This window comes from Pinus tabuliformis, chromosome 2_2 (genome assembly GCF_031772625.1).
Source record: "Pinus tabuliformis cultivar Carrire ecotype Pingquan chromosome 2_2, CPIR1, whole genome shotgun sequence".
Classification (NCBI taxonomy): domain Eukaryota; kingdom Viridiplantae; phylum Streptophyta; class Pinopsida; order Pinales; family Pinaceae; genus Pinus; species Pinus tabuliformis.
The window spans coordinates 137,082,050-137,093,687 of record NC_142300.1 but is presented as its reverse complement, the minus strand read 5'-3'; positions in this window follow the sequence as shown (position 1 = coordinate 137,093,687).

The following is an 11,638-nucleotide window of genomic DNA, read 5'->3' as shown; positions in this document are numbered from 1 at the left end:
AAATCTCTTTTTTTTTTTTTTTTTTTGAAAGACAATAGGGGCGCCTCAATGAGGTTTTCACCCCTACCACCTACCTTGGGAGCCTCAGAAAGGTTTTCACCCAAGGATCTTTATTATTATTATTATTATTATTAATTTTATTTTTTTTAAATCTTTCAGGGTATGCCCAAAGCAGAGGCAGGACCCTTCTCTATGACCAACACTGATTTCTCCATAGTTTTGATGAACTCTTGTCTTGAGAGAGGCTTCCTGTAGATCTTCAAACGATGCCCATTGACAAGCATGGGGATGGCTTCCTCATCAATGGTTCGAATAAGAACAGATCCATTGTCGTGGCATTTTTCCACTACATATGGTCCTAGCCATCTGGTTCTCAGCTTCCCCTTGAAATATTTGTATCTGGAGTCATACAACAAGGCCCAATCTCCCGGCTGGAATTGCTTGTCATGGAGATGTTGGTCATGCCACACCTTTCTCTGAAGTTGAACCACTTCTGAGTGAAGGAGGGCCTGCATCCGGTGCCCGTCCAGTCCATTCAGCTGCAATAACCTTTCTTGTTGTGCATGGCTGAGATCTAGATCTAGCTGAGCTGCCATCCTCAAAGTGTTGTACTCGAACTCAATGGACAGCAAAGATTTCTTCCCATAGACCAGCTCATAAGGTGTGAAGCCGGTGGTGGTCTTCCAGGTGGTGTTGTAAGCCCATGTGGCCTCAACCAGGCGATCTGTCTAATCTTTCCTACTGCTGCTCACCACCTTAATCAAAAGCCCTTCCAATGCTTTGTTGGTGACTTCCACTTTCCCATTTGCCCGTGGATGATAGGGGGTGGAAGTCCTATGCCTGATCTTGTGGTGAGCTAGTAGGTCTTCAATCAAGTTGGATGTGAACTGGCTCCCTTGATCGGTGACCAGCTCTCTTGGGTAGCCAAATTTGTAGAAGATGTTTTCTCTTAAGAACTCGGCCACCTTCTCTTATGTTGCTGCCTTGATTGCTTTAGTCTCTGCCCACTTTGTCAGATAGTCAGTGCACACAATGATGTAAGACCTTTGCCTCGAAGGAGGGTTGATTGGACCCACAAAATCCATACCCCACTTCTCAAATGGCTCAAGAGTCACTTGAGGTTGGAGAGGCATCTCATCCCTTGGAGTTGGTTTCCCCATTCTTTGGCATCGGTCACATTGGCTGATATATCTTCTGACATCTTGATGAAGTGTGGGCCAATAGTAGCCTGCCTGCAGGATTTTGAAGGCAGTCCTTTTTGCTGCAAAATGTCCTCGAAAAGGCCCATCATGACAGGTGAGGAGGATATCAAAGACTTCCTCCTCCCTTACACAACGCCTTAAGATCTGATTAGGGCCAAGCTTGAACAGATTGCCCCCGATCCAATTAAATGAGGCACTTTTTCTGATGATTCTGCTCTTCTCTCTTGAAGATAGGTGCGGAGGGAACTGTGCTGAAACAAGGTAGTTTGCTATATCAGCAAACCATGGAGAGAGTACTGAGATAGAAAACAGATGTTCATCGGGCATCTGGTCATCCACTGTTCCATCCTCATCTGCAGACAAATCCAATCTAGATAAAAAGTCAGCAACAACATTTTCTTTACCTGGTTTGTCAACAATGGTCAAATCAAACTGCTGCAACAAAAGTAACCATCTAATAATACGAGCATTCACATCTGGTTTATTCATTAAATATCTAATTGCAGCATGATCTATATGTACAAAGGTTTGATAGCCAGTAATATAATGTCGGAACTTGTTCAGTGCATGGACCACAGCCAAGAACTCTTTCTCGGTTACAGTGTAATTCAGCTCGGCTTTGGACAAGTTTTTGCTAACAAAGTAAATGGCATATGGAAGTTTCTGTTCAACTTGTCCTAAAGCTGCCCCTATGGCTTTGTTTGAGGCATCAGTGTGGATGTGGAAAGGTAGGACCCAGTTTGGGCCTCTCAAGATTGGGGCTGACACCAATTTGTCCTTTAATTCATTCAAAGCCCTCTGATAATCGTCAGTCCATTTAAACTCCACATCTTTTGCCAACAGACCAAACAATGGCGAGGCTAGCTTGCTGAAGTCTTTAATGAATCTCCGGTAATACCCTGCTAATCCTAAGAAACTCCGGACATCCCTTACCTTTTGGGGAGGTGGAACCTTCTTGATGAGAGCAATTTTGTTAGGATCCACTTGTAACCCTTGGCAAGAAATGGTATGGCCTAGCACAGTCCCTTCAGTCATCAGGAATTCACATTTTTCAGGACTAAGGGACAGGTTCATCTCAATGCATTTGGTTAGGACCTTTCCCAGATTGGACAATGCTTCCTGGAAGTTGGACCCATAAGGAGTGAAGTCATCCATATAGATTTCCACCGCATCATGGACCAGCTCCGAGAAGATGCTCAAGACAGCTCTCTGGAAGGTAGCAGGAGCATTGCATAGCCCAAAGGGAAGAACTCGGTAGGCAAAGGTACCCCAAGGACAAGTGAAGGTGGTCTTATCTTGGTCTTCTGGGCTGATTTGGATTTGGTTGTACCCGCTAAACCCATCCAGGAAAGAGAAGAACTTCTTTCCTGCCAGTCCATCCAACACTTGATCTATGAAAGGTAGAGGGAAATGGTCTTTCTTGGTAGCTTTGTTCAGTTCTCGGTAGTCCACACAGATTCTCCACTTCCCATTTTTCTTGGGAACCAACACCATAGGGGACACCCATTAACTATCTGAGATGGGGTAAATGAATCCGACATCCAATAGTTTTTGCAATTCTTCCTTGACAATGTCCTTAAGGGCTGGATTCATTCTCCTCTGAGGTTGCCTAACCAGTTTACAACCCTCCTTGATGTATATGTGATGGGTACAGACCGAGGGATGGACTCCTTTCATCTCCTTATAGCTCCAAGCAAAAGCATCTAGGTGACTGGCCAACAGGCTACACAGCTCCTTTTCCTGGGGAGGAGATAGGGAGGAGTTGATCTTTAACGATCTCTCAGGGCCGAACTCCACATTCTTGACTCTAGGAGTAACAGGGTTGGTGGTACAAAGGTCCACTAAGGTGCTGGCTTGGGCGTCCTCCACCAATTTCTCTAAGGATAGTGCACTTCTAGTGGTATCTAGGGTGCACAAAGGTGCTGAGTACACCTCATCCTCTTCTCCTTCCTCCAACCACAGTGGTAAGTCATGCTCTAAGGAGGGTTGGGCAGGAGGATATAGGACTAGTTGCTTGGACATAGGACCATTTTTGATGGTCATGTTTCCTGCACGGCAACTAATGTAAGCATCTGGAGTGACTAACCAAGGCCTTGCCAAAATGAGAGGATATCCAGTAAGATTTGCCTTGGGTTGCAGAACCAAGAAATCTGCAGGGTATTCCCAAGAGTCGACAGAGACCAAGACATCCTCCACAATCCCTTCGGGAGTCACAGTGGAGCGATCTACTAGTTGCAGTACTGTCGAGGTCTTCCTCAAGGAACCCTGAAGATTGAGTTTGAGCATGGTATCCCTGGTCATCACATTAATGGCAGCCGCCAGATCAATCAAGGTGTGAGGTATGATGGTGCCATTGATGTGGACATCTACTACAGGACTCCCAGGATCTAGGTACTTTGGGAAGATGACTTGCCCTAACATAAGGTCAGACAGTTGTCCTAAGACATTGATGGTCGAAGCATATCTCTTTCGCCTACCTGGGTGTTTAAAACACTTTTCCTTAACCAGTTTGTTGTATATTGGCACATCCTTGATGGCTTGGAGAAGTGGTATTTTTACACACAATTGCTTGAGTTCTCCTAGAAGCTCATCCTCCTCTGGGTTGGGTTGTGTGGTGGCTATTAGTCTCTCAGGAAAGGGTGGAATAGCCTTTGGTTCACTTTCCTGTTTATCCTCCTCGTCCTCTGGGGGAGGAGGTTGGCGATCTGGAAGAGTCTTTCCAGATCGAAGATTGATCTCCTGGATCTCCACAGCATAGGTAGGACATGATGTTTCCCCAGTGTATACCTGCTGGGCCTGTCTATTGTTGGGGTTCTGGTTCGGTTGAGCAGGCATTTGAGTTTGCCTTGGAGGAGCAGGAGGTAATGGCTGAGGTTGAACTGGTGGTGGAGGCAAAATGGCGGGAGGAGTGTTGTACTGGGGCCTCCACCCCGACTGAGGTGCATTCCACTGAGGCTGTGGCTGGGCATGTGGATGATATGAATGAGTAGTGGGCTGAGTAGGGTACTGAGGTGGATAAGACCATGGAGGAGGCATAGACCAGGAAGGATGAGCAGGGGGACCCCAGGAAGGCATATGAGTCGATTGGTTGGGGCTGTAATAAGCTTGGGGTGCCACTTGCATCCCTTGCTGGTAAGGTCTAGGTCCTTGTGGCCTCCTTTGGTTTAGGTAATAGAGAGGTTCAGTGGGAGCTTCTGTCCCTTGGTACATAGCTTTAAACCCAGGTAAGGTTGGACATTGATTTGTGGGATGGTCCTCCTCACAAACGAAGCACACTTCAACTGAATGCAATGGGCATTCGTCCTTAGGGTGTCTCCTTGTACATCTAGGGCAGAAGATAGCCAAGGCCCTCTCAGCTTCTTCCTTCTTCTGCTGGATCCTGAATGTGTCCAGTTGCATGGCGATGGTCTGTCTCACCTCACTCTTAAGATCTTCTAATTGATTTGCAAACTCATGCTTGGAGAAAGGAATACCAGCTGAGAGAGGGTTTCCTCTACCTCATTTCCGGGCTGCCCTAGAGTGGTTTCTGAACACAGTCTTGATGTCCTCATAAGGAAGCTGGTAAATATCTCCCCCAGCTAGCATGTGAAGGGTATCTAGAAGGTCTTCAGGGACTCCTCGGAGCAGGACTAACTTGAGGGATTCAGGGTCAAGTGTGCACCTGGCCCGCTTATAGCTAAGTTGGAACCTCTCCTCATAATCCTCTAAGGATTCATCATTTCCCATGGTCATCCGAAAGATTTCTCCCTTTGTTTCCTTGGACCTACAGTAGTCCCGGTACTTGGTATTGAAAGCTTGCTGCATCTGAGCCCAAGTGGTGATACTATTCCCAGGTAAGCCCATGAACCAACGTAATGCTGCATCCTTAAGAGGGGAAGGGAAGAGTTTCAGCTTCTGCTCATCTTCAGTATAGTCATAGGTTCTACAAAGGATAGCAAACTCAAACAGGAAAGTATCAGGATCTTCAGTAGTCAGTCCATGGAAGTGAGGCAGAGCGGAGGGGCTAATGTTTTTCATTTTCATGTCTCCATTGGTTTCTCGGATGGGGAAGGCACCTTCTATTCTCTCATCTTCTCTTCTATTGTCAGCCATAGCTTCAGATGGGATGGTTTCTAATTCTTCTTCTACTATAGGATCTTCGTATATCTGAGGAGGTTCACCTATAGGTTCTTCTGGATCACTGTCACCGAAGAAGAGAGAAGGGTGACTCAGTGATGTGGTGGGGGTGCTGGGTAGGAATTTTCCTGTTTTATCTCTGTTCCTACGAGGCATGAAATGGAAAGACTTTTTTTTGATTGCTTTTGTTTTTTTTTCTCTTTGGTACCTGCAAAACTGAAACAGATTGATCTACAACTAACTATCTTGCTGAAATAAAAATGCAAAATTGAAATGAAAGCAGGAAAGGACTAATCTACTTTGCTCAAATGGAATTGCGGGAATGGAAATGCTAGTCTACGCTTGCAGAATTGAAAGGCTAATCTATGCTTGCAGAAATGAAATTGTAGAATTGAAATGCTAATCTATGAAAGCAGGAAATGTCTATGCTACTTTTGCAGAATGGAAATGAAATAAACTACTTGGCAGAAGGCGAAAGTAAGAAAATAAAAGAAAAGCAACAATTACTAATACTCTAACGCTTCCCCGGCAACGGCGCCAAAAAGATGGTGGGCTCCAGTATTGTAGCAATAATGCTACAACTCCTGGAGCTTCCTATCTCTAATTTTATCAACCCGGTAGTTCGTAACAAACTTGGAAGCGACGGTGCTGTATGCACAAGTACTAGCTCTTCTCGCAGCTGTCACTTGATCAGCTGGCACAAGTCCGCTAGGGCTCAAGCCAAATTCTATATGTTCTCAGAAGAAGCTTTCTAAATGATGGACGAAGGCTATCTCAAAGGAAATTAACCTACTTTGCAAGAATGAATTGAAATCCAACCAAACATGGAAACCCTAGTAAACCCTAATCTGACTAGTTTAATCTCTATGATGCAATGGTGGGAGTGCAAACTTCTAGAAATGATGCCATTACTTCTAGTGAGATGAGATGCATGAATTTAAACTACTTTCATTGAAGAGAACACATTTTTGTATTTTTTCTCAAGTGGGTGGAGTTATTATGATTGTGCTTCTTACTGGGTATTGACTGTGCAGGGGTAGTTCGAAGGGAAGGAAGGCTTGGGAACGGTTAGGAGGGCTCTGAGAGGTTCCAGGGGATCCCTCACATCATTCCACAGAAGTCCACAACGTTCAGGTGCTCGGCAACCGTGTTTGCAGGCTTCTACAGGATGTCTGCAGGGGATCCTACAGGAAACTCGGGATTTCTACAGGATGTCTGCTAACTTCTACAGGATGTCCTACAGTCGGAGTTTTGGGTGATGGAGGAGTGAAGGAACTGTATGGATGGATGGGTGAGATGGAAGAGGAGCTTGAGATGACCTATGGACAGAGAGATGAGGTGGATGGAGAGAGTGAATAGAGCTGGTTGGTTGATAGAAGGGTAGAGTAGTGGAAGGTCAAAAAGATTGAGCAACGTGGACAGTAGAAGGTTTGGAAGGCAAATGAGCTGAACAGAGGATGAGTAGGTGGCTTAGGCACGGTTTAGAAGGATAAGAACATGATGAAGTGGTGTTGCGCAGTGTAAATGAAACAAATCACCCTTATCTTGCATGTAAACGAAAGTTCACCAACCTATTCTAACTGTTTTATTAGGAATCAAAGAATAACAACGTAAGTTGAAAGGAATTCGTGCATGATACTGAACCAAGGATTCATTACTCAAGATAAAATCGCATGGACAACTCTTCAATCGAAAACATTATAACAATGCTCGCATGCATATGTTAAAACAATGGTTTTTTTTGCAGTTGGCACGGTCTACACTTCCGGTCCCCAAACAGAGGTGAAAGTGAGCATGCATCCAACCTTTTTTTGAACTCAAAGCAACTTCAATCTCCCTATGCTAATTCTGAACTACTGAAACAACTGCATTCATGAAACTAACCTACATAACAAAACCGAAACAATCAACTCAGCAAACTGTATTTTTCAAGTGCATGTAAAGGAAAGAAATGCAATGAAAAAAAAAGTAACAATGCAAAGGAAAGGAGGTCTATTACTCTCAGGTTGGGCCCTAACCTGAGAGCTATAGCTCCCCTAAGAACTTAGAATCGAATCCAAATCTGACTGCCTTTATTAAAATATCATAATCATGAGTCTAACAACATGCCAAAATTGGCTTACAAAGAGCAAAAACAGAGCTACAGCTCGTAATCCAAAATCTATAACAAAAGTTCAAGAGTCTCATCGAAGGCAACAGCCTTAATATTTATACATGATGAGGCCCAAGTTGGCCTCCTCAATTAGTGGAGCTTGGCCGTCCAACTGAAAGTAAACTGTTGTTCCTGTAGAATCCGTTGGCTGCCTTCTAGCTCGGTGGTGATAACTGTTGGAGCTCGGAGTTGGGGTGGAGATCACGAGGGAGGTCATTCAAGGTTGTGGACAACCTCCCTATAAACCCGCAATGCCACCTTGGTTGTCTCCTTGTCTCCATTTGTGTGGTCTTTGCTCCATTTAATGCCAAAAAACCTGAAATCATCATGTATTAGCCACATAGGCATAATGACTACCCTTCTTCCTACAAATAACACGAATATACTAAGAAATGATGCATAAGTGATAAAAAATGAAGGGTTGAGCAAGGTAAGTAGGCCAAATGAGCCCAAATTGTTACCAAAATTTGGGGCTCATCACTCTGGATTCACTTGCCGAAGCAAACTAGGGTGCATGCCCCCTAATCTTCATCCCACTCAGCTAACTACTCACTGTAATTAGGTGGATGGAATGAAGGTTGAAGAGACATTGATGATGCGAAGAGACCATTTAGGGATGATGGTTGATTCATAGTTGTGTTTGAACCAGGAAATGAAAGTCGGTCGACAAGTTGCACCAGTCTGCCTTCATGTGGAAAACACATCACTCGAAAGAATGTGGGAACAATAGCTTCCATGCTATATATATAATCACGTCCAAAGAGTAGATTGTAATCTAGTGGACCTTGGACTACCATAACGTTCAAATGAATGGATTTCTTTTTTCAAAGTTATTGGTAACTTTGGAAGGATCCCTAATGGTCGACTGGTTCCTTTGTTGAAGCCTGAAAAATTTTGTTTTTCAAGCAAAAGTGATGGTGACCCAATCGCTTTCAAAGCAGTTGAGGAAAGGATACTCACTGAAGCCCCTTCATCTATGATAGTGCCAAACATGATCATTTTTTAAACTTGTACTATGATTCAGAATGGTACATTAGATGGAAGGTAGGGTTTGCTAGCTGATTCCAATCAAAGAAAATAACTAGACTGCTCAAAGGAGGTACCATATAAATTTCCGGATAAGTTTCATGAACTGGGGGGGTCTCTTCCTATTGTAAAGGAATGGGTGTATTGCCCCCAAGTTCATCAGACTTTGTATCAACAAAAAGAATTCGAACGGTGTCATTCTCATTCTCTTTGGGAACTGTATCATCTGAAGGTGGGCCTTCTGAAGGCAAGACTAGGTCAGCTGCCATCTCGACTAGTTGACTTTGGTACGGTGTAGACTCAGGAGGTTCACTTTCAATGATAGGTGATTCGATCGAAAATTGAGCTATGTCAATTGGGTTTTCATCTAGTGAATGACTTGGCGAAAGTTTCTTGTATCCAAGTGGAAGTTGCTATGGTGAAGTAGGACGGTTATCCAAAATGCTTTTGGCTTCATCCAGAAAATGAAAACGGTGAAGAGAATGATCACCTTCACATAACCTACATGGAACTCTAACTTTTCCTTTCTATCTATTGACTTCGTTTCCACTAGTTGATGATGCATTGTCAACCTGACTGTCAGGGGTTGATGACACCGAATAGTGCAAACGGGGAGACCATTCTCTCAAGATCCACATGATGCAAGGGAAATCTCGATGGTAATGTCTCTCCTTGCAAATTACGCATGGAGTTTTTGGTTTGGAAACTTTAGTGTGTGGATTTTCGCCAGATGATGCTTTGTTGTTCCCTTGTTTAGCTAGCTTCTTCTTCTTCTCCTTCCCTTCCTTTTTCTTCTCAGATACTTGGTTTTTAGTGTCACTAGTTTCACCAAGTGAAGAGGAAGAAGGGGAAGCAGAAACAAACGAAGTAGAAGGTGAAGGGGTAACTTCAGCATCATCTACTTGCTAATTAGATTGTTGAGGAATTATGGTGTTTTGAACGACAGAGGTCGAGAAAAGCCATACTGGCAGGTCCATAGTGATTCCTGGAAGGGAAAATGTAGCCATATATGGAGAACCAATATCTCCCCAAGAGGAGAAATGACTAGGATTCCCTCCAAGAGGGATTCCTTAATTGGTAGACTCCATTATCTCAACCTCAGATCAATGAAGGAACAAGGATGTTATTCTAATTAAAATAAATTTTAAGACACTTTGACGCAACATGCTTTTTCAATTTTTAAGAGTCGAGAAAAAGCTAAAGGTGACTCTAGTTGCCTTCGATTTTTAATGAGCCTGAAGTGGCAAGTGCTTAGATGGACCTTTTATTTTAAAGAGTAGAAAAGGAATGAAAGTGACTACTCTAGAAGCCTAGACAGAGGGTTTACCAAACCGATCGCAAAAACTGCAAAATACACCTTGGTGATAAATGATAGAGAGATTACCAAGGAATTATGTACAGCAGTCAATCTTCCCGAATGCTATTTTCAGTGCATTGCAATCAATAGGGCGGAAGACACGGCTTCCTAAGGATAAAGAATATCAGCCTATTGTGATCTCCCAATATATACTTGATAGTATGGGGAGCACAAGTCTGTACTAGCACTTGTTGTATCAAAGAGGAGGAATCACCCAACCTTCAATGAAAACAATAGTTACCAGGTTTTACGACACTGGAACACGTCTCTAGCCTAGGCTTCTAAATGTGTTGCATTAGGTTCCAAAGCATTTTTATGTTCATTGAGGTTTATTTTATATTTGATCTTGATTAAAAGTTTGTCTTTCAAGGTTCACCACATGATGTAGATGTGAAATTCCTAAATATGCAATCTAAAATGATAAACAATCGTTTATATTCTTTTAGCAATGAAAATCCTAGCTACAAAGGAAAGAAGATAGCGATTTTCTTTCAGCAGAGAGCATAGAGCACACACTAAATGCACTTTCCTAAATCAAATTTCACATGTAGTCAAATGCAGATGTACATGAATGTATTTGTTTTCTGCTTCCTTAATGTGTGAATGCCAAAAAAGGAAAGCTAAGTACAGATCTGAACTATTTTCTTTCAAAGTGACATTTCTAACGATTTCTTTTCAAATGAAAGGAATACTAAGACAACAGTTTTCGATTTCAAATTTAAAACTATTTTCGACACTTGAAATACTAATAATTTCAAAATCAATTACAATGACAAAAGTAAAATCGACTGTCTAGAAGAGGAAGACTTTACAACACTCTTATTTTGATTTAGAATGACAATTACGACACTTGCATCAAAAATGACAGTTCGATTAGGCTACTTTCGACAAAGGAATACTGTAAATGATTGACAAATACACAAAAACATTTACAATTCCTAACTGATGGAGGCTGAAATAATGTGAAGGAAGAAGGTTTCAACAAGAAGATACTGATCCTGAATAGTAAACCATAGAATAGAGCTGAAAACAAGGAGAAAAAACAAACTTTTAGAGAAGAAAATAGTATCACTCAATCATCGCATCTATAACACAGGGAAGCAGGGATGCATCTCACCTACAACACATGATAGGTGTGATGCATACAGGTTGCATAATTACAGACAGTGCGATGGACCAGGGAGTGAAACTGATCTTGTTTTTTGCTCAAAACTTGCAGCTAAGTTCAGTGATTTAGGCTGAGTAACGATGGACAGTAAAAACAAAGCATAGGGGTAAGATTTGATGAGGTTCTGAGCTACCACCACAAGGGCACTTAGAATGCTTTGTAAGTCATCTGTTCAGTTCATAAACCAACCCAGAGATTGACTGAAGCAGCATTCATCTACTTCGCAATTGCATAGCAAAGGCATTTCGAAGGCTAGCTGGCTAGCTTCAGGCTACGTCTATAGTTTATAAAGAAAACAATAACAAACAAAACAAACTATTCGTTCCCCAGTAGAGTCGCCATTTTGTTTCAGGGAAAACTAGTGTCAATTCAAACTGCTAGTCCCACTAAGATGGGTAGCTATCCTATAAACAAAAAATGAAAGCTTTTCAAGAGTTCCTTTAAGTGTGATAGATGGAAGAGAAGAAAAGAAGACCAACCTCGATCTTCCACTTTGATCCTAGCTTGATTTCTCGTTTCCTTGATAGAATTTGCCACTCCTCTCCTACTTGTCCCGCTTCAAAGAGTACCTGTAGAGTCAAAGTAATAGCAAACTATCAAATCATCTCTATCTAAAA